The sequence below is a fragment of the Hylobates moloch genome, unplaced genomic scaffold (assembly GCF_009828535.3).
Source record: "Hylobates moloch isolate HMO894 unplaced genomic scaffold, HMol_V3 SCAFFOLD_3, whole genome shotgun sequence".
NCBI classification, from domain to species: domain Eukaryota; kingdom Metazoa; phylum Chordata; class Mammalia; order Primates; family Hylobatidae; genus Hylobates; species Hylobates moloch.
Window position 1 is genome coordinate 81,368,224 of NW_026652278.1, and position 25,808 is coordinate 81,394,031.

At 50.5% G+C, this 25,808-nt stretch overlaps 1 protein-coding gene and 1 pseudogene across 1 annotated transcript in view; one reads left to right on the forward strand and one right to left on the reverse strand.

Annotated features, from left to right (window-relative positions):
* The window catches only part of LOC116479120 (anthrax toxin receptor-like), a 165,694-nt gene that overhangs the window by 49,670 nt on the left and 90,216 nt on the right, over nt 1–25,808 (reverse strand). The gene's annotated exons all lie outside the window — the stretch shown is intronic.
* LOC116480815 (anthrax toxin receptor-like) lies at nt 683–25,337 on the forward strand (annotated as a pseudogene).

The following is a 25,808-nucleotide window of genomic DNA, read 5'->3' on the forward strand; positions in this document are numbered from 1 at the left end:
CCTCCAGATAATTCCAGTGCCCAATCCTTCAAGTCATGTCAGGCTGCTCAAGCCTTCCCATCTGGGGCCCCAGACATGAGGAGCCCTTCCCACTCTGCCCCGAGTGCCTGATCCTCAGAATCTGTGAGCATAATAAAATGGGCCTGTTCTGTGTCCCTAAATGTGGGTGGTCTGGTGCACAGCAGTAGAGAACCGGAATGTCCCTCATTCCACAAGGACTCTGGCAACACCGCAGTTTCCATCTCCTTCCAGGTCTGCCATCTTCTGGGGGACTTCAGTGTCACACAAATGACCTGTCACTGCCAACACTCTGGCCTCCCAGTCCTTGACCTCCTCATCCACAGCAATGTCCTCACCTAAGTCACCTGGGCTAACTCTTCCAGTAAACAAATGGCAGGGTCTGGGGGTTTTAAAGAACACTGTGAGGGCTATTTTAAGGGAAATGGAGGCTTCCTCTTGTAGCCCCTCCAAAGGTCCCGTGCCTCCCCTTGGTGTTGTCAGCATGCAGGACATTGGGAAGAGCTGCAGGTCACAAAGTCACCATGTCGACCTTCCTGTCCATCATAACAGGGAATTCGTAACAGAGTTGGGGTGGGAGGTGGGGAATTGGCATCACTCACCCTGGCTTCTGAGGCGGTGCCTTCGGCTTTTCACCAACACTTGATTCCTTCTCAGTGCAAATATGCGGATGTCCCTCGTCACCTACTCCACAGACGGCGACACCATCTTGCCACTCACCTCAGACAAGTGAGTACTGCTTTGAGCCCCCAAAGAGATGCCTGATGAGCTGAGCCAGAGGGAGCTCCAGGGAGCTGAAGGGCTCCCAGAGACCTTGGTTGGGAGCCTCACAGCACACGGAGCAGACTGGACAGGGCAACTTACAGTACCCACCCTGACCTTAGCCCCAGATCCCCTGCATCCTCCTACCCATGGCTGCAAGGTTACCTGCAGGTCTTTGTGCTCCAGAAGTTCTCAGCCTCCCCGTTCACACTACCCTGCCCTCCCTCTACCCTGCCTCCTTCTCTGGGAGGTGGCTGTGAGGCTTCCTGGGGTGCAGGGGCTGGCAGGGTGGGGGGGTGTGTCCTGTGAACACACACCTGTGCTGGCTGCTGCTCTGTGCCTGTTCCCCCTGCCCTGGCCAGTGCAGGAGGGAGACAGGGTCAGAGCCGGTGGTGAGAGTCATGGGGCTTTAGTGCGGGAATGCTGGCAGGCCCAGACAGGGGAGTCCCTGTGTGGGGTTCCGAGCTCCAGGCCAGGCTGGGAAACTGGAGGGAGGGAGGTAGGAGGAGCAAGCTCAAGCGGCTTGAGGTGGCCTAGAGAGGTGCCCAGGCTTAGCAGGGTGCACTGCAGAGTTCCTGGTTGGCGGGAGATGAGGGCACTTCCAATGCACATGCCCAGTGGAGGTGAAGTGCAGGAGAGAGGTGAGGATACTGAGGACTGGATGGGGGCCTGGACCCCACTTGCAGCTTCGAGGGGATACAGGGTGGGCTGCCACATCTTGAGCTGGGGGGAGACTTGGATCTATGTGTCCTGCGCTGTGGGTTTGGCAGAGAGACTGGAGTGGGTGTGAGGTGGTATAAAGCAAGTCTATTAGGGAGGACTGTGGCAGGTGACCCAGACGGGAAGTGGGGTTTGGGCATGGCCAGAGCAAGGTCAGGGCATGGCCTCTTCTGGGTATGGATGGGCCTGGCCTCCTCCTCTCCTGGGCTGGGCAGGCAGGACTCTCAGAGCTCCGGCCATGGCAGGGACACTCTGCCCCCAGTGGGAAGCCATCCTTCAGGGTCCCTGCTCTGCCCAAACTCGCTGTGCAGGCTCAGCCTGTCACATTGGATTAGCCTGACCCTAAGTCCCCGGCCTGTCCCAGTCCTGCCACCAGAGCCAGTCCTGGCTACCCCAGCCCATTCTGTCTGCTTTAGCAGCAGCTGACAGGCCACATCCCCCAGCCAGTCTGCAGATCAGTGTTCCGCCCTTGCATGCACAGCCGTCGGGGCTGCCTCTCCAGCTTTTGGTCTTTTTGTTTCAAGGGCACATGAAGTCAAGGAAGCCAGGCAGTCTAATTAAGCAGATTTGGTATTTCCTGTAGCAGGGTAAAGAGAGAGGAGGAAACTGAGTCAGGGTCAGGGGTCTGGGGCTATGGGGTCTGGGTGCAGGGCTGGGGGCTTAGCAGGATGACTTTTCCCAAATGCAGCCCTACCTGTTAAAGGACGGAGTGACCAACACAAGAGAGTCTTTCTTGGGCTAGAGTTTGGATTAGAGTTAGAGTTAGAGTTAGTTAGAGTTAGAGTTAGAGTTAAAGAGTTAGAAATGTCAACCCCATTGTCAGTTCCTGACTCACAGTTGCTCATCCATGGGAAGCTCCCACTGTCACCAGAGATGGTCTAAGTGGGGCCCTGGTGAGATTCCCCAGGCCTGCATTCCCTGGAACTGGGATGAGATCAGAAGGCCTGAAGTCTATGGTCAATGTCACAGTGAGGAATGAGCAGGACAGAGCCCGTGCTTGGCCCCCTCCTCCATCCAGGAGGCCTTCCACAGTGAACAGTGGCTCCCAGAGAGCTTGGGAGGTAATTTTTAACAGTCCATGTCTTTCCACGTCAACCACCTTTTTGGAGTTTTTTCAGGAAGAAAATAAAAGAGGGTCTCGACAAGCTTCAGAAAATGGTGCCTGAAGGACATACATTCATGCAGGCAAGATTTAGAAATGTATACACCCCTTGAGCTCCAAGAATTGATTCTAGTTTACAAGGTCTTAGAGCATCAGTGGGAACAGTTCACTGTCCAGGCTCGATATTTCTTCATTTTCTTGCAGGCAATTCAGCAGATGGAAATTTCAACTCCACATGTAAGCACCTGTTGTCCCCATGGTGGTCCCATGGGGGAACAGAGCTGGGTGTGAGCCTCAGAGAGCTCTGGGTGCAGATTCTGCAAGGCCACACCTGCCCTGCCTCTTGGAGCAAGTTGCTCACCTGCTCTGAGCTCCAGGTCCCTCCCTGGTGCAATAAGCATAGTAAGCCCCCACCCCATGGAGTTCTGAGAACTGTGTGGGATCCTGCGTGTGCAGTTCTGGTGCTCATAACCCTGAGGTGCTTGCCCTCCAGCTGGGCTGTGTGAAAAGGAAGAGAGAAGAGCCAAGGGGTTTGCCCCCTTGCACACACCTTAGTCTTCCTCTTCCCTTCCTCGTTTCCCCTCTGAGTGACTTGCATCCCCTGACTGTGTCTCAGATGATGCAGAAGGCTGTCCACAGCTGCCAACTCCCCTCCCCACTGTGTGCCTGCAGCTCTTGTCAGGAAAAGGCAGGGTTGGTGGGGAAAGGCATTGAGGTGGCTGCGGGGTCCCCTGCCCAGGTGCCACTTACCTGGAATCCTGTACTCCTGGGCCCAGAGATGCCGGCAGGGCTGCCCGCAGGCTCTGCCCACAGGAGAGCCCAGCTGCTCCTCCCCCTACCCATGGGACAGGCCTGTGCTTGTGGAGTCCTGGCTAGAGTTGCCCTCAGGCAGAGATGGTGCAGGCTGCTAGTGGGTGAGGGTTCAGGCAGCCTGGTGAGAAGGGGCCTGCCCCTCTCAGCTCCTCCTTTGTAAAATGGGTGCTAGGCTGAGACCTCCCTCACTCTAGGCGTCTCTGTGTAGCAGGTGCTTGGCTCTTGGCAGCCTCTCCCCTGGAGGATGAGGTGGGGGCACCTAGACATGCCCTGGAGTGATCAGTGCTGTGGGCCAGGCAGCCCGCAGGGGTCCTGGAGTGCTGGGGTGATCAGACCCAACACCAGATCGTGGGAGTGATCAAGTCTGGTGGAGTCAAAGGAATGAGAGAAAGACAGTTTGAGAGAGAAAGTGGAACTAGTGGGCCATGGCGAGTGTGGAGGCTGCAAAGGCCCTGAGCTCTGGGAGCCCATGCTGTTTATTGGTGCGCAAACACAAAACAGGTGGTCAGGATGTGGGGGTTGAAAGGAAACGGTGTATCAAGTGAATGAGAAACATATGGCTGCTTGAGATAAGGGAAGTGCTAGAAGCAAGGAGCCAGCAAGTCTAGCAGACATGCAAGCCCTGCCTCAGCTTCTCTCCCAACACTCAACTTTTCTCCCAACACAGGAGCTTTTGGAGGTCACTTCTGGGGCCTTTGCTGAGCAGGCCACTCCTTGCTTCTCCTGCAGATAACAAGGTTTCCAGCATGATTATTGCTATGACCGATGGAACAATGATGAAACGTCCATTTTTGGACACTCTCAAAGAAGTGAGTTCAGTTTGTATTTATCAGCATTTTGCTCCACGTATTTTGGTAACTAATACTCAATGCCTTCTTTCCCTTATGCTGAAAGGGCTCGGAGCCTGGGGGCCACCATTTATACCCTGGGTGTGGCTAATTATAGGAAAGACCCAGTAATTCCAAACAGGTTAACCAGACACCAATATGGAGCCTGTGATCAGGTTAGGGTTAGAGTACGGAAGGGTGTCCCAGACGGCTTTCCTAGGGCCACCCCAAGAAGGGTCATCTAATCTGCCTCAAGTGAGTTGGGCCACCCCATGACTACTGCAGAAATGACAGCATGTTGTATAAATCCTACTAACCCAGACGGGAGGGTGGAAGAGCTCCCCACTCCCTGAGAGTGGGATGCTGGCTGGAGAAGGCTGTGGTCCTCAGAGCCTGGTATTCTACTGCCCCCAAATCATGGGGGCAGGACGCTGTCCCCTGGGCTGGGGATCTGCTGCATGCTCATCCCTGGGCTGGGGGACCAAGCCAGCTCTAATCTCTGTAGATAACAGCAATGGCAGGCAGTCCAGACCATGTGTTTGCAGTGTAGGATGGCTTCAAGGCCTGAGAAGCTCTGTTGATGCCGTGAGTGAGTGGAGGTGAGGGGCTGGGGCCTGGCTTCTGTGGCCAGAAGCTCACTCTCCCTGCCCTGCCCCACCCCTCTTGTGTTCCAGCTCACGTCAAAGACCTGTCTTGAAGTGATGTTGGTGGAGCCTTCCTCTGCGTGTGTAGGAGGTGAGAGCTGCGGAGGCCCTGTGGTTGCCAAAGGGTGGTGTGCACGAGTGCATGTGTGTATGGAGTGTGTGCATTTGTTTGGTATGTGTGAGGAAGCAGGGGTGTGGGGGAGTGTGTGAGTGTGGTGTGTGTATGTGGTGTGTATGTGGTGTGTGTGTGGTATGTGTGTATGTAGTTTGTGTGGGTGCAGTATGTGTAGTAAGTTGTGCTGTGGGAGGCTTCATGTGTGTGAAGTCTGCGGGGGAGGGTAATATGTGGTCTGTGTGTTGTGTAAATGTGTGTGTGATCTGTGTGTGGGGTGTGTATATGTGCTGCGAGTGTGGTGTGTGTGGGGTATGCATGAGTGATCATCTTCTGTGTGTGTTGTGTTGTGGGTGTATGTGGTGTGGGAGCTGAAGAGGTATGTGTTGTATGTGTGTGGGGGTGTGAGTGTGTGTAGGGGGCATATATGCATGTGTGTGGTGTATGTGCAGAGTGTGTGGCATAAGCTGGGGTGCTGTGGAAGTGTGTGGGAAGGGTACCTGGTGCGTGGTGTCTAGTGTGTGAGTTTGTTGTGTGGAGGAGTCGGGAGTGTACTGCTTGTGTGTGTGGTGTGTGTGTATGGGATGTGTGGTGTGTGTTTGCTGTCTGTGGTGTATGTGTGTTTACTATTTATGTGTGTCTGTGGTGTGTGTGTGTACAGTGGGACTACAGTGTTTGGACGTGTTGTGTGTGTCATGTGGGTGTCTACGTGGGGATATCTTGTGCGTGTGGCATGTAGGGAAGGAAATGGTGTGATGGCATGTATGTATATTTTGTGTGTGCATTCAGTGGGTGGTGGGTGTGTGTGCTATGGCTGTGTGTGTATGGTGTATGTATACGTGTTTGCTGTTTATGTTGTGTGTGTGGGGTGTGCTGGGTGTGTGTTGGGGGAGTGGGGAGTGTGTGGTGCGTGAGTGATGTGTGTGGTGTGTGTATGGGATGTGTGGTGTGTCTGTGGTATTTTTGGTGTATGTGTGTTTCCTATTTTTGTGTGTGTGTGGTGTGTGGATGTGTGTGCTTCGGGTGTGTGTGGTGTGTGGATGTGTGTGCTTCAGGTGTGTGGTGTGTGGTGTGATGTGTGTGGTATGGGGTGGGTTGAGTGTGTTTGTGGTGCAGTGGGAGGGTGTGGAGGTGTGGCCCACATGGGTGTGAATGTGAGTGTTGGTGTGGGGGGAATATGCGGGGGTGATGGTGTGAGTACCTGTGTACAATTAGTGTGTTGTTACCTCACAACAGTAAGTTTAACTCTAAAGCAAGAAAAGACATGTGTGAGAAGCTCTCAGGGAAACACCAGCAAATGGCATGGAGCAGCAGCTAACCCAGACCACAGGGCAGGAGCAGCCAGGGCTCCTCCCAGGAAGGCCAGGCAGGTGCAGAAGGTGAAATATCTGTATAATTTACCACATCGACAAAACGGGAAACAGAGACCAAGCGGTTATCTCAGGGGATGAAGAACAAGAAGTAGGGGCGTCAACATCCCACAGCACCCTGTGAGCAGAAGGAAACCTCCATAGCCCGACAAAGGTGTCCACACAAACAGCCTCGGCTCACCTCAGTCCCACAGGATCAATCCCAGCATCTGTCCCTACTGTCTGGAATGTGGCAAGGGTGACTTGCCATCTGGGGTCCCGGCATGGGTGGTGAAAGCCTTGTGTGGTCCTCTATGATGACCCCTGTCTGTCCTGACCTCTGCCTGCAGGCGCTGGGACTCCACATGGCCGGAATTTATGCAACTGCGGCTGCTGGAGAGGAAGAGAGCCTTGGGTGACTCTCTTCCATGGGGACAGCACAAGGCTGGGTGCTGCTGGCCCCAGAGCAGCAGCTGGGCTCTGGCTTCCCGATTCCTCACTGCAGGGTGACCTGGCAGTAGGCTGTGGGGACCGACACGTGGTCCATGTCTGAGCTCTGCTCCCCATGGGCACACGACTAGAGCAAATAGTCCAATGTCAGCGAGCTCCAGAGGTGCCTCCCATGAACAGAAAGGACGCTGTCAGGCCTGTCGTGAGTCCCAAGGCACTTGGCTGTACAGGGACTGGCACAGGGCTGGGAGCTGGTAGGACCCAGGAATAGGAGCTGCGCTGACACTTCCATGATTGGTCCTAGGCTCTTTCTCCACCAGGGCATTTTTCGCAGCTGGCTCTATTTTGTGCCGCTCCTCCTGCTTGCGCCACTGCTGCTGTGTTGTTTCTGGCGGCTATGCCGCAAGAAGGTAGGTGATTTTTACCCACCCAGCCCTGGGGCCCAGGCACAGGCCCGCCCTCTGAGGGACTCTAACATGTGACTTCCCCATGATCCCGCCTGTGGGAAGTTTCCCTCAGCTCCCAGCTCATCATGTGAGCCCAGGGAGTCGCAGACCTGTCCACACATTCCCAGAGCCTAGCAAGCCTGGGCTTCTGCAGGGCTTCCTGCCCCAGGCTGGCCACAGAGAGCTGGCCTGGGATGTCCTGGACATGGGGCTGAAGCCTGCCCTGGCTCTTAGAGAGAAGTGACCCCAGAACCCCTGAAACCAGGGCTGCCTCAACAATCCGGACTTCTGGAAGCCTCAGATGGACAAGGGCCAAGAGGCGGCCTCTGCGTGGAGGGAGGAAGAGAGGGGCCCCCATGAGGTCCTGATGGCCCAAATGGAGGAAAGTGCTGTAACCCCCAGCTGTCTGTGCCTTGAGGAACCAGCGTGGATCTCGGCACATGTCTGGTGCCTTCCCCATTCCTTCATCTGTCTTTACTGAGCTCCAGCTTCCCCTGGGCCCCATGCTGGGCTGGGGAGGGACAGAAATGAAGCTCCCCACAGGCAGCTCACAGTCTTGCCTTGTTGGGGCTGAGGCTGAAATGTCCATCCCACAGAAGTGGGAAGGGCCCCCTGTAAGGCAGAGCAGAAGCCAAAAGCAGGGATGGAGCCTGCGGCGGGGAGAGTGTCAGGGGTGCTGGAAGCTGCGGTGGAAGAAGCCAGCCCAGAGAGCTGCAGAGGGAGGAGAGGACAGAGCAGAGGGAGGAGAGGACAGAGCTCAGCCCCATCTCCAGGCTCCGGATGCGGGTGTGGCTCCATTTGGCCTCTCTGGATCCCTGTTTCCTGGCAGGGACGAGGGTCTGGCTGGGGTTAGCTTCTAGGGACTCCAGGGCTAAGGGGTGAAGGAGTCCTGGCGAGCACCCAGCTGGGAGGGACACCAGCCCAGTGAACACAGGGGCCAGGAGTCGGGGAGCAGGCTGTGGCTCACCTGGGCTGGGGACTCACCCCAGGGGCCATAGGCAGTGGTGAGTAGCTTATGCAGGAGGCCCTGAGCCTGGGATGGGGTGGGAACAGGCCTCCTTGGCCAAGGGTGGCCTCTGTGGTGCTGCAGAGTGGGCCCAGGGAGGCTGCATCTGCAACCAGGTGGATGTGGACAGTCACCTGCAAATGCTGGGACCATGCACAGCCCCCAGGGCAGACCTCCTCCAACAAGGCTGGCCTTGGGAGAACCAAGGCAACCCGGACGAAGTCATTAGCATTTAGGGAAAGCGCCATGTCTGCAAACCAGGAGGAGTTTGTGTTTTTCTCACGTGAAGGATGGTCCCTTGTGGTGTGGGCTTCTCACTGGTCCTTTCATTCCCCAGACACACATCTGGGAGTGGCCAGCACTGTGCCCGGTGCTGAGGCAATGACACCATACCCTTGCTCTTAAGAGTTGTCTGAAAAGTCAGCAGACCATTTTTTTTTTTTTTTTTTTTTTTTTTAGGAGCTAGAGCAGGAGATACCATCATCTCCACCACCACCACAACCTCCGCCTCCACTGCCTCTGCCCCCGGCTCCTGTAAACACCTGCCCCACTGTGATTGTTTGTTGCTGTAGGTGTCAAGGAGTGTTCTGGATGAGAAGGGTAGAGGTGAGAAGCACAGTGGAGAGGGGCTGCGACCCCCAGGCTGGGACTGCAGGAGGAGGGGGCAGATGGGTCCCACTGCAGAGACCTGGGCCCTGGAGGAAGGCAGGCTCTACGGGGGCTGGACTTTGGACACTTGATGCCAAGAGCAACCAGATGCCCACCTCACCCTCGTGCCCCAGTGGCAGGCAGATATGAGGGCTACTGTCCCCTGCACCACCAGATCTGTCCCTGCACATTGAACTCCCTCTCTAGAAGGATCCATGTTTCTGTACAGTGGCAGCTTTTGATGTCTGAACAGTCCCTGGTTCCCACAGGGGTGCCTCAGCTCTGGCAATGGCCCCGGGCTTTAGACCACCTGTCTGCAGGTGCATGTGTCAAGCAACCTGAGTCACAAAAGGTCATGCAGATCAGAAAAAAAAATAGAAATGACCAGTCCTGACACACGTTCTCACCACCACGAACACTGCAAGGATGCCAGGGGCACCTGCCAGCCTGGGCAGCAGGATCTTCAGGCAGTGAGGAAAGGCTGTCACTGAGTGGGCTTGTCGCCTGCTGAGATGGGCTGACAGGTGCTGCAGGGAGGGGAGGAGGTGGAGACCTGAAAGCGCCGTCACAAGACACCTGTGCAGGAGCTTGAGCCCTGGAGCCAACACAACAGCCACTCTCCCGGAGGAAACCTCCTTCACAGGCGGGTCCAGGGCCCATCTTGCTGAGGGGAACCCAGCCAGGCAGCGGCAGGGGGCCCTGCACAGGGGTAGAGAGGGCGCCTGGGTGGCTGGTGTTGAGGGAGAAGGACCCCAGAGTTCCTGCCTGGCTCTGCCCCTCTCCCCCTTGGTCGTGGCTCTGTCTGTGGTCGGATATCTTGCTTCCTGCTGGGAGGGTCAGGCTCCTCTGCAGCCTCAGTGGGCATCAGGGGAAGCCAGGCCTGTCTCTCCCCAGAGTGTGGGGCACATGTCTCCAGGGGGAGGAAGTCGCCTGCCAGTGGCCTGCACTGCCTTGCAACGCATAGCCCTCATCCCATCCCCACCAAGGCCCAAAAAGGCCTGACTGCAGCACCGAGTGGCAAAGGGGCTGCCCACCATGGGCCCTGGGCTGCTTTCTGGCCTGTTTTTCTCTGCCTTCCTCTTCTCTCTTCCCTGGTCTCAGGTACCTACTCCCTGAGCAGGGCATGGTCCTCTCACCTGCCTTCCCCTTGTGTGCCCCAGCAACAAGGCTCCTTCTCCCTGCCATGAGCTCCTGCCCAGGCCCCCATGCTGGGCCCCCAGGTCTAACTCATGCTCCCCTTCAGGACCTCTGCTCGGAACCACAGGCTCCTCCTGCCTTTGGACTTTTCGTATGAATCTGCCCCTGGCTTTTCTTCTTCCTACAACCAAAGTGCTTTTTTGTCCAGATTCCAAAACTTTCTGTGGCCACAGTGACCGTGTCTCCAACATGCAACCATGCCAGGCCCCTCCCCCAGGGGGAAATGGGAGCTTTCTCTGGGTGGGTTCCTTGGGACAGAGCCTTGAGGGGCTGGGGGGTCCTGAGAAGGCATCCAGGCTGCATGGCTTCATCATGGCCATGTTGCTTTTCAGGGCAATCTGGATATCTTCTGTGACCTCTCTCACCCAAGCTGCTGCCAGGTACCATGGATGTGTTGTCAGCGCAGGGGCCAGGTGAGCCGGGGCACAGGGACACACTTGATGGACAGAAGGCCACTGCTTTTTCCCTGACTGCTGTCCTCTGGGATTGGGGCTCAGAGAGCCATGTCAGGCATCTGCCGAAGAGGACAGCACAAGACACACAGAAACGGTGCCCATGGGCCTCCCAGCCTGTTTCTGGACATGGGACCATGCACTTCCTTTGCTGGTCCCCTGGGGCCAGAAGTGCTGGTTGAGATGGCTGACAGGGTTGTCGGGACAACATTGGTTCTAACAGGGAGTAAGGATTCCTTCCTGTATCGTTGCCTTGGGACCATGGGGAGGACCAAATTGTTAAGATTTTCTCTTTGTAACTTATTACGAATGAGGACTAATAATTATTAACGAGGTCTCAGTAATATATGGAGTCCTCTGTGGGCCAGTTGCTAGCCTAGGCCACACTTTCACTGTTTTCATCCTCCCAGTAACTGTACCTATGTGCTATTATTATCCAGTTTACTGCAGGGGCCTGAAGTGCTGAGATATTAAGTAGCACGTCCCTGCTCCTAAAGCCCGTGAGTGATAGGGCTGGATGTGCACTGGGCCTGGCTCCTGCCTTTACTCTGCACTGCTCTCCTTTCAGATCAGCACCAAGGGGCTTCTCTGCTTAGGCCCCGGGTCCCTGGGGAGCCCTGCTTCTGGCTCGGCCTGGGGCTCATCTCCCTGTGCCTCCCACAGTCCAGCCTTTTACACCTGGAAGACGATCTTGTCCCCGGGATTTATAGAGGGACTGCACTGGCCAGACCTCCTGCATCAGGCCAGCACAGGCTGTCAGTGGCCAGGTGGCTGCGCATGGACAAGGCCTTGCAGGCTGCAAGCCTCTGGACGCTGCTGATAAGAAACAGGCTGGGAGCCCCCAGGAGGCGTGCTGACACCTGGCAGGGCATTGCCAGTGTCAGAGGCATGCAGGGCTCCTCCAGCCGCTGGGCTTCTGGCTCTGTGCCTCTGCACAGGGCTCTCAATTCCAGCCACGCTTGCACAGAAGTCCATTCTCCATCTGAGGTCCCATGAGGCCTCTCCACGTTGCCACAGTCCAGTTCCAGTCACACAGCACTAGTCCAGCCTTATGCACTGAACAGCGAGATGCTCAGGCAGAAGGGACAGAGCTCGACGGCGGGTTGTGAAAACGGGCACCTCAAGCAGAGGAAAGGCAACAGATGGGAGGGGAGGCATGGGAAAGGGCCAGAAATGGCCTTACTGACCAGTGTGGTGAGATAGGGGATGGAGCAAGTCTCTGAAATTGTCCCATTCCCAAGGGCAGCTAAAGTCTGGGGGAGGGTGGCAGAGTAATTGCATTACGGAGGGCAATTACCCCTGCCCAGGGCTCTGCCAGGCCGTTTCCACTGTCATTGTGTGAAGTTCACCCTGAAATTCTCCAGCAGGAGAGACAATCTGTGTTTTACTAATGGCAAAATAGAGGCCCAGAGTGGCCCAGAAAGTTGCCCAAGGCCACAAGTGACTGTCTCCAGGGCTATCAGAAATCAACCCCAGATCTGACCCTAACCCAGGGAGGCCCATAGCTGTGACTTGTAGACCTGGGCTCCCTTCTATCTCCTCTGCCACAACCTAATTTGACCTTGTCCTTCCCAACTGTAGTCCTGAACACCCGACTGAGTGTCTTGTAGGATTTCTGTTGGGTATCCAAGAATTCAGATGGGCTGACAGGAGTTCCTGTTCTCCTCTTTAAGCCTTTGGTGTGCTGGCCCCAGCGTCTAATGTAAATCATGCACTAAAGAGGATGCGTCCCCCTGAAACTTTCAGCCTGTTTCAGAGCCACAGGGTCGGCCTGTAAGCCTAGTCTGAGTGTACAGAGCCAGACACCAGCCAGGCTGCTGGCGAGCTCAGCAGCTTCCTGCTTGGAAACACTGGGAATGTGCCTTGCCTGCCTGAGCCAGGGGATCCCTGAGTGAGAAGGAGCCCTGAGGCTGGAGGAGAGAGAGTGCATCTCAGTGAGAACCCGCTGGAGACCAGGCGTGGGTGGGTGGCTCGGCCCCAGCCAGGCAGCCCAACTGCAACTGCACGGCTGTGGAGGCAGCAGCGAGATGTCCTGCCAGGACAGGCGTAGGCTGTCTGTCTCTTCCCTGCAGAGTGAAGAGGCCACCTGTGCTGCACACCTCTCTTCCAGGATCTCCCCTCAGACAGGGATTCACTCAGGCCCTCAGCAGGTTGGGGGACTCTGACAGAACCAGTGCACGCCTCTTTCTCTAGCCACGCCCCGGCCTTGTAGGGAGGCTATTTCCAAACTCCTCTTCCTGACTTGGTATTGTGGGCTGACCTGGGGGTGTGATAAGCTCGAGAAGTTGATGAACCTGTTCGACTGGAGTGTGCTGTCGAATTTAGAGGAGCTGCTGCCTTTTAAAACCTTGTTTAGTTTATTGTTTCAGCAAATCCAAACATTTTTGCATTTCGGCACATAATGCAGGAAATTCTCAAAGGCTCAGTTTACCAAAAACCTCAGCATTTTTGTGGCAAAAGCAGTCAGTCTTGTTTACTTTCAATTTTTGTTTTAAATTGAGTGTGTCTCCCTACTCCATCACCTTCAGTTCCCTGAATAAATGTTTTGATAGTGTCCTCTTCCAGGCCATCCCCACTACACACTCATACAAAACGAAGCAGCAAGACTCCGAGGCTCTTGAGCCAAACTCTACCTCCCATCCATGCTGAGGATTCTCCTTCACGTTATCCTGTGGATGCTCATGATGTTAACGGGTAACAATATTACTCGATCCATCAAGAAAGTCAGGCTAATAATGTGAAACTTTACTCTCTGTCACCAAATATAGTGCCCACAATGATATAACAGCCTTTCCAGTGAGTTTAATTCGTGTGCGCACCACAGCAGGAGGCCCTTTAGAAACTGGATCTCGTTTCATTCTCACAACACCCAGGAAGGCTCATAGCTGCCATTCATATAGATCTTAAGGTGGGCCAGACACTGTTGCAAGTACATACCACAAACTAATATATGCCATAACTCTATTGTGGGGAGGAAGCTAGAGGCCCTGCAAAGTTAGGTAACCTACCCAGGGTCACACAGCCAGGAGCAATAGGACCAGCATCCAACAGCCTGGCTCCAGGTCCTTACTATGAGCGTGGCCACCTCTCTGTCCTGCAAGGTAGTCACTACTGTCTGCATTTCACAGCTGTGGACACCGAGGCTCTGATGTTTAGTGATAGGCTCAACGTGGCAGGGTTGTTGAGTGGTAGAGCCGGGCTATGAACTGACCTGAGGGGAGGCTCATGTCTGAGTCAGGTTCCACCCCACGTCCTGCTGTCAGAGTGATCTATGGAAACACCTGCAAGTGCATCTCTCTACGGTGCAAAATGTCACACAGCAGGTCCTTGAATAACATCATTTCATTCAATGTCATCTGAACACCGAGTGAGAAATGATGATGCTGATCAGAAAAAAATCCATTCCCGGCTGAGGTCACTGTCTGTGTGGAGTTGGCGTGTGAAAAATGACATTGGTATTTTGTTAGTAATTGCATCGAATCTGCAGATGGCTTTGGGTAGTACAATCACTTTAGCAGTATTAACTCATCCAATTTGTGTAAATGGGATGTCTTTCCATTTGTTTGTGTCCTCTTCAATTCCTTTCATCAGTGTTTTATAGTTTTCTTTGTTGAGATCTTTCACCTCCTTGGATAAATTTATTTCTAGGCATTTTTTTGTAGTTATTGTTAATGAGATTGTCCTCTTGATTTCTTTTCCAGCTCTGTTATTATTGGTGGTACTGAATTTTGTATGTTGATTTAACAATTTTTAAAAATTGTAATAGAGATGAGCATCTCACTGTGTTGTCCAGGCTGGTCTGGAAATCCTGGCTCAAGCAATCCTTCCACCAAAATGCTGGGATTACATATGTGAGCCACTGCACCCAGCCTATATGTTGATTTTGTATCCTGCAGCTTTACTGAATTTGTTTGTCAGATCTAGAAGTTTTTTGGTGGACTCTTTGGGTTTTTCTAAGTATAAAATCATATCATTTGCCAAGAGGGAAAATTTGACTTCCTCTTTTCCAGTTTGGATACCTTTTATTTCTTTCACTTGCCTAATTGCTCTGGCTAAGATATCCAGTACTATTTTGAATAGGAGTGGTGAAAGTGGGCATCCCTGCCTTGTTCCACTTCTTAGAGGGAAAGCTTTCAGCTTTTCCCCATTTCATATGATGTTAGTTGTGAGTTTGTCATATGAGGCCGTTATTATGTTGAGGTATATTCCTTCTATGCCTAATTTGTCAAGAGTTTTTGTCAAAAAGCATTTTTTTAATTTTATCAAATGCTTTTTCTGCATCTATTGAGATGATCAGATGGTTTTTGTCCTTCATTCTGTTGATGTGATATATCATGCTTATTGATTTGTGTATGTTAAATCATCCTTGCATCCCCAGAGTGAATCCCACTTGATCATGGCAGGATTATCTTTTTGATGTGCTGTTTCATTCAATTTGCTAGTATTTTGTTGATGATATTTTGTGTCTATGTTCATCAGGGTTATTGCCTTGCAGTTTTCCTTTTTTGGTGCATTCTTGTTTGGTTTTGGTATCAGGATAATGCTGATTATGAGGCCTCTTCTATTTTTTAGAATAACTTGAGGAGAATTTGCATTAGTTCTTCTTCATAAGTTTGGTAGAATTTGGCAGTGAAGCCATACAGTCCTGGACTTTTCTTTGTTGGTAAATTTTTACATTACAGATTCAATCTTGTACTCATTATTGGTCTGTTCAGGTTTTCTGATTCTTCTTGTTTCAATCTTGGTAGGTTGTAAGTATCCAGGAATTTATCCATTTTCCATAGGTTTTCCAGTTTCTTGGCAAATAGTTGTTCACAATAGTTTTTGATGTGTTTTGTATTTCTGTGGTATTAGTTACTATGTCTCCTTTTTCATTTCTGATTTTGTTTATTTGGGTCTTATCTTTTTTTTTCTTGGGTAGCCTAACTAGCAGTTTATCCATTTTATCTTTCCAAAAAACCACTTCGCTTTTCATTGATTCTTTGTATTTTTAGCCAATTTCATTTAGTTCTACTCTGATCTGATCTTCATTGTTTCTTTCCTTACGCTAATTTTGGGTTTGGTTTGTTCTTGCTTTTCTAATTCCTTGAGGTACATCATTAGATTGCTTACTTGAAATGTTTCTACTTCTTTGATGTAGGCCTTTATTGCTACAGACTTCTCTCTTAGCGTTGCTTTTGCTGTATACCATATGTTTGGGTATGTTGTGTTTCCATTTTCATTTGCTTCAAGAAATGTTTTGATTTCCTTTTTAATTTCCTCACTGACACAATGGTTGTTCAGAATCACATTGATTAATTTCCATGTACTTGTACATTTTCCAAGTTCCTCTTGTTATTGATTTCTAGCTTTATTCCATGATGGTCTGAGAAGATATTTGGCATGATTTTGATATTTTTAAAATTTGTTGAGACTTGTTTTGTGACCTGACATATGGTCTATCTTGGATAATGTTCTATTTGCTGACTAGAAGAACATGTATTCTGAAGTTGTTGGAAGAAATGTACTGTAGGTGTCTTCTAGGTCCATTTGTTCCAAGCTGTAATTTAAATTTATTTTTTCCTTGTTGGTTTTCTTTCTAGATGACATGTCGAACGGTGAGAGTGAAGTGTTGAAGTCCCCAAAAATTACTGTATTGAAGTCTGTTAGATTTAATATTTGCATTATATATATGGGGCTCTGGTGTTGGGTGCATATACATTTAGAATTGCATTTTCTTGCTGAATTGATCCCTTTATCATTATATAGTATGACCTTCTTTGTCACTTTTTAATGCTTTTGTCTTAAAGTCTGTTTTATCTAAGTATAGCTACTTCTGCTCACTTTTGGTTTCTATTTGTGTGATATATCTTTCTTCATTCCTTTCCTTTTAGTCTATATGTGTTTACATGTGAAGTGAGTTTATTGTAGGCAGCATATAATTGGGGCATTTTCAAAATTCATTCAGCCAGATTTTATCTTTTAAGTGGAAAATTTAATCCATTTACATTCAAGGTTATTATTGATATGTGAAGACTTATTTCTGTCATTTTGTTAAATTTTTTCTGATTATTTTGTATATTTTTCCTTTCTTGTAGTTTATCATTATGATATGGTGGTTTGCTATAGTGGTAACATTTGAGTTCTTTTTCTTATTTCTGTGTTTGCTCTACCAGCAAGTTTTAGACTTTTGTGTGTTTTCATGATGGTAGATATCATTTGTTCACTTCCAGGCATGGGACTCTGTTAAGTATTTCTTCTAAGGCTGGTCTAGTGTGATGAATTCCCTCAGGTTTTGCTTGTGTGGAAAAACTTTATTTCACATTTTTAAAAAAAGAATAATGTTATTAGGTATATTATTATTGGCTGACAGGTTTTTTTCCCCCCTTTTAGCACTTTAGAGGTATTACCCCATTCTCTCCTGGCCTATAAGTTTACTGCTGAGAAATTGTTAGTCTGATGGGGCTTCCCATATGTGTGACCAGAGCTTTTTCCTTTCTCTTGCTCTTTTTAGAATTCTCTGTTTGACTTTTGACAGTTTACTATAATGTGCTGTGAAAAAGACCTTTTGAGGCTTTAATTATTTGTGAATTTCTAAACTTCCTGTATCTGAATGTTAAATCTCTTACTAAATTTGGGAAGTTTTCAGCTACTATTTTGCTAACTAGGTTTTCTATAGCTTTGGTCTCTTCACCATTTTGAACACCCCAAATTTCTGTTTTTGGTTGCTTTATAGTGTCCCATATGCTATGTAGGTTTAGTTCATTGTTTTTTATTCTTTTGTGTGAGTACGGTATGGGGAAGGGGGCTCTGGCTGGGTTATTTCAAAAGGCCTGCCTTCAAGTTCTGAGATGCTTTCTTTTTTTTGCTCCACTCTACTGTGGAAGCTCTTGAATAAATTTTTATTTTATTCATTGAATTCTTCACTTTCAGGATTTCTGTTTGATTCTGTTTTCTATTATATCTATTTATCTGGTGAGTTTTTCATTTATATCCTCAGCTGATTTCTAACTTTTTGTATTGTTTATGTCCTCTTGTATCTTACTGAGCTTTTATAATATTATTTTTAAAAATTATTTTTCTCACATTTCATAAATTTTTTCCAGTGGAATCTGTTGCTAAAGAATTATTGTAATCTTTTGAAAGTGTCATGTTTCCCTGTTTAGTCATGTTTCTTGTGTTTTACATTGATATCTGCACATCTTTTGTAACAGTTGCTTCTTCATATATTTTGGATTGGCTTTTTCCTAAAGATGTATCTATGGTTTTTATTGGGTAGGACACTTTAGCTTTGCTTCTGAGTGTGTGAAGTAATGTAGTCTCTCTCTGATTTCTTCATCTCTAAGCAGCATCAGTGGTGTGTGATTTCCCCAGTGGCTTAGGCTGTGGTTGTTAGTGGAGGCTATGGTGACGTTTTGCTGGGGTTGGGGATGTTAGGTGGGTGTGCCCTCAAACCCTGATGGTGGCAGTGGCAGGGTAAGTGTACCTGTCCTTGGGACCCCAGGTAGTGTACACAGGCACTAGTGTCAGCAGGTACAAATGGGCCAGTTCTTAGGCCTCCATGTGGCTGGCTTGGGTGCTAGCAGTCGTAGTGGTAGGCCTGGCCAGTGGGCAGGTCCTTCCCTTGGCAGTATGTGTGGAGCGAGTGTTGACAATAGCAACAACACAGCAACCCTAAGGCTCTGAAGCAACACACATCAGTGTTAGTGATGGCTGGGTAGGCCAGTTCCCTAAACCCAAAGTGGTACATGCAAATGGATGTTGGCTGTGGTGGTAGTGGTAGGCTGGGTGGGTCCATCATCAGGTCCCTAGGAGGAGTACATAGAGGCCAGCAATGGTGAACAGAGTGGGGGTAATCCCTAGGCCCCCAGGCAGTGTGCTCGGGCACTGAGGTAAGCAGTGCCAGGGTGGGTGGGCATATCCTCAGGCCCCCCAGTGGAACACTGAGGTGATGGCTGTGGTTGGCAGAATGGAGGGATCCCCAGGCCCGCTGGCAGAGTGCTCAGGTGGCAGCAGTGGGCCAGGGGAAACTGTCCTCAGGGTATGTGCAAATGGCTGGACCATAGGCAAGTTGCTTACAGTGGCTGCAGCCATAGGCAGGAGTTCTCAGGCTCTGGGGAGTGTGAGATTCGGCTCCCAGTTGTTGTGGGGTGGCAGCAGCAGTGGTGGCAGCAGCAACAGGGAAAACCAGTAGAAAGGGGCATGCAAGTATGCAGTGGCTCTGCTGCTGAAAAGGGCAAAGTCACTGTCAACCGGCATGTGCTTTGGCCCCAGTGACAGCAACAACAGATGCAGTGAGCAGCAACAGACCCTACCCTCAAGGCTTGTGCATGGCAGCCTTACTGCTGGGGTGGGAACAGGGTTGCTGTCTATGATAACTGCCCCAGGTAGACTGTTTTCAAGCTCTAAGCAACCCACACTTTGGCTCCTTTTTCTCTGAGGGCAGCCTCTCAGCACACTGGGGAGGCAGCCTCCCTATTGTGCTACACTGTCCATTCCCCAAGATGCAGGACGCTGTGTGTGCTAGAGTGCTAGGGAGTCTCTGCTGGGTTCAACTTGCATTGCACTACTGAAGCCATACAGGTGAACACAGGGAGATGTCAGTGGAGCTCTAGAGATGTGGAAATGCAGGGGCTGTTGGTTTCCAGGGCAGGATACAGTCTGGTGGTGGCTGGGCTCTCCAAATGGCAGAGAGCTACAGCTGCCTAGGACCTGGGGACTGGGACCCACATGAGCTCCCTCTGGAGCAATGCTGTTACATGGTCTCTAGGCACTTTCCTATGCTAGTCTCAGGGCCTATGAGGGTTGAGGGGTTTTCCTTTGGCTATGGTTATAAAATCCATGGTCAGAATGTCAACTGCTGTGAATCTCTCACCTTTTTCTTGCACTAGGGAGTCACTCTGGGTTCCCAGCCAATCCCAGCCAAGCTTGCTGCCTTGTTTTCTTCCATTTTCATGCCTCAGATGTTTCCCATCATTTATCTATTGAATTCCAGCGTTCGCTCTTAGATGTTCTTCTTGAAGTGTGATTACTTGCTATTTTTTTTATTCTTTGTGGAGGAGGTGAGTTCTTGATGCCTCTAGTCAGCCATCTTGAAGCCTCTTCAGCCTTTTGCAGTTTTACTTATCTTCTGACACCAAATCTGTTAAAAGAAAATTTTAAACAAATTAAATGTAACAGAGTTTAACTGATCAAGAAAAAAAATGTGTATCAGGCAATGTCAGAATCAGAACAGATTCAGAGAGAGTCTGTGGCTACCATATGGTCAGATATGATGTATGGTCAGAAAAAGAAATGACATACAGAAAATGAAAGTGAAGTACAAACATCTGAATTAGTTACACCTTGGCATTTGCCTTATTTGAACCTGGTTTGAACAATTGGCTCCCTATGAGTGGTTGAAGCATGGCTGCTGTGATTGGCTAAGACTCAGCTATTGTTATGGAAGCAGACTTCTCAGGGTTTCAGTTTGTTAGGTTGCAGTTCATGAGTGAGAACTCAAATATGCAATTACAGAGGTTTTCTTAGGTAAAATTTAGTTTGATTTAACACAAATGTTTTTGTAAACCTTCCAAGCTATTGGGGAAAAGCTCAGATAAAAGCCTTATTTCATAATACACTAAAATATATACAAAATAATTTAAAAATATATGAGATTATATATATATACATATATAATTACTAATAATAACTAGAATAAATACAAGTTTGATTTCATTATCCATGAGTCCTTATTCTAGAGGTCTAGATAAGCATAAAAGCAGTGGAAAATTTTTTATTTTTTCCTTAATTTCAAGACCAGTTTTGCCATAAGGAAAAATGTTCAAAGGAAAATATTCACAGATCTATTCATATTCATTAATTCAGCAAAAATGTATTCCATATCAGGTGCTGGGATGACAAAATGAACCAGATGAAGAATGTCTCACTTTCATGGCAGGGTTTACATTTTCTTAGGGAGAGTCAGATGGTGACAGATACTGTCCAAATGATTAAAGTCATTAATGTGTCAACAAATGCCTGGTTGGCCAGAGAAGACTCTTTTGGGAGAAAAGGAGAGGAAGAGGGAGGGAGTGACAGTTAAACTGAGAAAAAATAATAAGAAGTCAGTGGAGTAAAAATCTGGGGGATTCCTTTCAAGCAGAAGCTACAGCCAGTGTGAATATTTTGGGGCAGCTTGGAGTTGGTGAACCAAAGGTAGGAAATCAAATATTGTCCTTGTCAATATGTTCATTATGATAGTCAGTGTCACATGGATGCAGGGTGTGGAAGACAGGCACGCATCAGCCCTGCAGGTCAGTGTTGACAGGAGTACATTTTCCACAAGAAGTTGTTGTCTTGCATCTGGGTTCACAGATACAGGGCTCTCTGTTGAATGAATGAATGAGTATTTCTAGTGAGACATGGTCCTTTGAATATACTTTTGGTTGTTTCTCTGCTTCACAAGGAAACATTTCAGATATGACATGTATGAACAGGAATCTGTTTTGGGCATAACTGTGGAGAAGTGAGAAACCCCTTTGGCACTTTCAAGGGTGACCATAGAAGAACATGGCCCAACCAAGTTGAGTGGCTTAGCTTCTCCAACTATCACCTTTCTTGTCTCAAAAATAAGGATAAAATGAAATGTAGACATAAAGAATGCTAGGCTATGCTATGGCAAGGCTAAGGGAATGGCAAGGCTAAGGAATGGCAAGGTGTGCCTGTATAGCCAGATCCAATCCAGGCCTGTCTGCCAGTGGTCTGCAGCTGGTGGCAGTTGCCCACTCCAGCATCAGGATGAATGTGGACAGTTCTGGCTCATCAGCTATCCGGGACACCAGGAGAGCACCAGCACATCTAAGAACCTCCTGTGCAAATGCATGCCAGACTCCTCTTAGTGCTTGACAGGGAGAATATTGAGAGGGGAACCTACCCTTTATCCCTCATCCTGTTGTGGAGAAGAGGTGGCCCGCTGTGTCCCCACCTTGCCTCACCCTCTCTCCTCACACCTGGAAAGATGACCACCTTAGCCCCCAACCCAGGAAAAGCATTGATCACCCATTATTTGTGTCTCAGTGTTTCTGCAGGGCTTTACTCTGAGAAGTGAAGAAGAATAGGTGTGTAAAGTGCCTAGCATAGAAAAAGAAATAAAGAAAGAGAAACATTAGGAGAAGGAAGGAAGACAATACAGGGTCTGAAGTTGGAATGTCCCTGGGAGGACTTCTGTCTTGCCTAGGGACCCAGCACTGCTGTCAAAATTGACGGAAGGCAGGGAGAAATGAGTGGTCGGCAGTCAGCAGGCCCCTGGCACCCTGGAACCCCATAGCTGGCACCTCCTCCTCCCACAAAAACGAGCACAGGCAGCCCCTCACAACGTCACCACAGATCCCGCAGGCTGGGTTGGCAGTGCCAGGAGGAGGGACCATCTCCTTCTGGGAGTGGCATTATCCTTTCTGGTTCCCACCATGCCTCCTAACCATGCCAGAAGAAGGTTTGAACGCAGTGGCCTTACTGCACGCAGGGATTGCTCAGAGGCAAGAGGGTTGAAGCTGAGGCCTGGGTGGACAGAGCAGAGCACTGACCAGCAGGTGAGATCTTGCCTGGGCCTTATAGTCTGGGTGGTGCCAGGAGGAGTGAGGTGGGGCTTTGAGCCCCCCTAACAGAGCCACCTCTGTGAGGCCAGGACTGTGGCTGAGACATCCTATGTTCTGGGTCCAGTTGGCCTGTGGTCAGGGGGCAGTGGCGGATGGGATACAGTGCTGAGACTTCTTGGTCTCAAAGGAGAAGTGGAGAGAAATTGTCCCTGTGCCTCCAGGCTGAGGTCTGGGCCAAGCCCATGGACTCTCTGATTGCTCTTGTTCTGTGCTCAGCCTTGAACTTGTGTGTGACCTGGGGCAGGGAAGTTGAGAGTTTCATGATGTGAAGGAGCCCCCAACTCTGTGCTGCAAGGAGAGAGAGAGAGAGGCTGTCTGGAGAAAGAGAAAGAGGCTCAGCTCTAGTGCTCTGGGGCTTTGGGACCAGGGTGCTCCCCTTCAGGGAAGGCAGCTTGTCAGAGGCAGCATCAGAGCTGAGGCTGAGGCACAGGATGGCTGGGCTTGGATGTGCAACATGGAGAGGTGAGGAGCAGAGCCCTTAAGGCGGAGGAGGGAGGGAGGGTGTCAGGGCACGGCCAGCTCTTCTAGTAGCTGGGCTATGATTGCCTGAAGGCAGGATGTTGAAATCCCAGGAGCCTGGCAGGGGACGGTCTGGCGTGCAGGCTGGGAGGAGGGACTGGGTCCTGCCAGCAGTGCAGAGCTTCTCTGGAGGGTGTGAGCTGGGAGGGAAGATGGTCCTGGGAGGACTAAATTTGGGGATGGGTGGAGCCAGGGAGAGCAGGCTGACACACTTGAGTCGTACTAAGAAGGAAGCCTGAATCTCTGAACAGGTGGCAGGAGCCCAGTCGGGCATGGAGGAGGGTGAACAGGCAGCTGCAGACACAGGTGGCTCAGGACAGGGTCTGAGAAGGCACAAGGGGAAAGTGAGCATCATCCTGGATGGGGACTAGCAGGGCAGGGGCAGGACAGGGCAGATCCCAGGATGGGGCCTAGAGGGGAGAAGGGCCCCTCTCAGTAAGAGAGAGACCATCTCCATAAGGGAATCCAGCATTTGAGGCATTTGCCACTCACATGCCCAAGGGGAGGCTTTAGGCATGAATGACAGGTTCAAGCAAGCTCAAAGTCTGCATGCTCTGGGGAACACCTGTGAGGAATGGAGGGTTTCCTTGGGACCATCAGGCTGAGACTGGCCTGGCAGGAGACCCCTGGGATTCCAGGCAGTCTGGGAAGAGTGGCCTTGAGTAGAGAAGGAGCTGAACAGGCCCCACGCCAGGGAAACCACAAGCATTGATGGGCTGCTGCCTCTGCTGTGCTCTGTGGGCATCATCAGCGCCACATCACAGATGGGGAGGTTGAGGCAAAGTGGCATGTCCATGGGCATCCTGGGAGCCTGCTGCAGCCCTCCAGCCACAGATGCTGAAGGAGATGCAGTTACAGTCCTCATGCATGCAGAGCAGGGATGGGCACATCTACAAGGACATGGCATTTCCCACAACGGGCTCAGCCTTCAGCCAGGACATGACCAGAAAGACCAAGAAGGATGGTACTTTAGCTGGGAGCAAGGATAAGGGGCTTCCTGGAGGAGGCCACTCTGGAGCTGAGTCTGAAAAGGTGAGTGTCAGTTCACTGGGCAGACAAGGTTAGGAAGAGCATTCCAGAAACAAAGGACAGCTTAGGCAAATTGAGAAATGAGAGAGCTGAGGGGCTCTGAGAAAGATTGTTAACTAATTCGCTGCCTGCTAAGCCCCCAAGAGAACAGCCTTGGGGAAACCTAACAATTCTCCTTGAAAAGGCCAGGCTTTCAATTTGCTTCATGCCTACAAGATGGCTTCTGGAGCTCCAGCCATCACACTCATACTCCAGGCAGAAAGAAGAAGGAAAAAGGGAAAGCAGCCTTCTTTAAAGCAATGCCCAACAATTCCTATTTATACTCCATTGCCAGAATGCATTCACGTGACCATGCTGCTCAGCAAGGGAGACCAGGAAAAGGTCATTTTACAGCTGAGCACATTGCCTCTCTTAAAATCAGGTCTCATTAGTAAGGAAGACAGGAAGAATGGACTTGGGGTGACCAATCCGTGTTTAGTATTGCTGGACCCATTTGAGAGATGGAAAAGCCATTCCCAAGAGGCTGAGTGACTTGCCTGTGGTTAGAGACAGGAATGAACCCCAGTCCCTTTGACCTTACTTAGAGTGACCCTGAGGGCCCTTTTGAAAGGCCCTATCAAGCCTTCAGACAGGGTTGCCCCAATCATGAGCATAAGAAGCCAGCAGAGGGAAAGGCATCGCAGATGAACACAAAGACAATCTCTGTGTGGCTTGCAGCTGTGTGGGTGGTGGGTTGGCTACACTGGTGTGTGCCCAGGATGAAAGCAAAGCAACTGCTTCTGCAAGACAGAATTAGCTGTTCTTACGGGTCTGGATCATCCTCTTCCCAAACCAAGGGAACCGTGAAGCTGCTGCCTTCTCACCTCATGACCCACCCAAGGGTCCCTGGAGCCAGCCTTGAGGGCTGTGGTGAACACTCATCCCTTCCACATGCTCACTAGAGCCTTCCAGGCCATGCTGGGGCACAGAGGTAACTGGGGGCTCCTCCTGGCTACCAGAGAGAAGAAGACAAGTTCAACCCCAAGTGAGGGAGTCCAGAGTCAGAGACCCAGGGCTGCCTGGAGAGGCAGGGGGGACTTTCGACACTTGAGCTAGGTCTGGAAGGAGGAGTCTAGGCTGGAGGCAGCACCCAGGGGAGAGAGGAGGAGCACGGTAAGGCCCACCCTGTGGGTCCCAATGGGTCCTGGCCCCACCCCTTGAGCCAGGCAACCACAGCCTTCTGAGCCCAATTCCAATGCCATCACAGTGACCTTCTCTCTCTTCTCTTCCCTACAGAGAAGGTACCTCAGCTTAGCCCTCGCACAGTCCCAATGCACACAGGGTCCCTGCTGCCCAAGGATCTGCTTTCCACACAGCCAGGAGTGCCTTTCCCTACCACAGGCTCCCTGCAGCCCAAGGATGTGCCTGAGACACAGCCGGGAGTACTTTTCCCAAGCACAGACTCTGCAATGCAAAGAGCTGCCTTCAACCCAGCTGAGAGTGCCTCCCACTCACCTGCTCCCCCAGGTGCCACCTCCTCCCTGCTAGGTACCTGAGACCTCCCTCCAGGATGCTGCCACTGCTCCCTGCTCTTCTCGGGCACTGCAGAACCCCCTTTGTCACTGCCTCCCCCAGAACCCAACTTCTAAGGCACCAAACACCCAAGATTAACAGGTCTTTGTTGCTGAACTGGACATATACATTGAGTCTTTGTTTATGATCAAAGGAGTTGAATTCTTGCTGATCAACCAAAGAGTTTGTCACCAGGGCGCTTGCCCTCTGAATGAGCTGGATTTATACTGCACCTGCCAGAATACAGCACCCTGGTGCCATCGGGATATCAGGCATGGATGCATTCCACTACTGACAGCCCCAACTTCATCTGTCACCAAAGGGTGGGACCATGAGGTCTAGGCCAAATTCCTCTCTAAAAAAAAGCCCCCAAAGTATTTGAAATATGAATTCAATGCTGTATCTCCCTCCCTAGCTTTTTTTGCAATGAAAAATACTTGTGTATCTTATTTCCTATACTCCTCACACCCTTGTCCCTGCTTTCCATTTTTTGGCTACTCAAATTCTGAATGTATCCCAGAAGGCAATGTGGGTCTTTCTGGAAATAT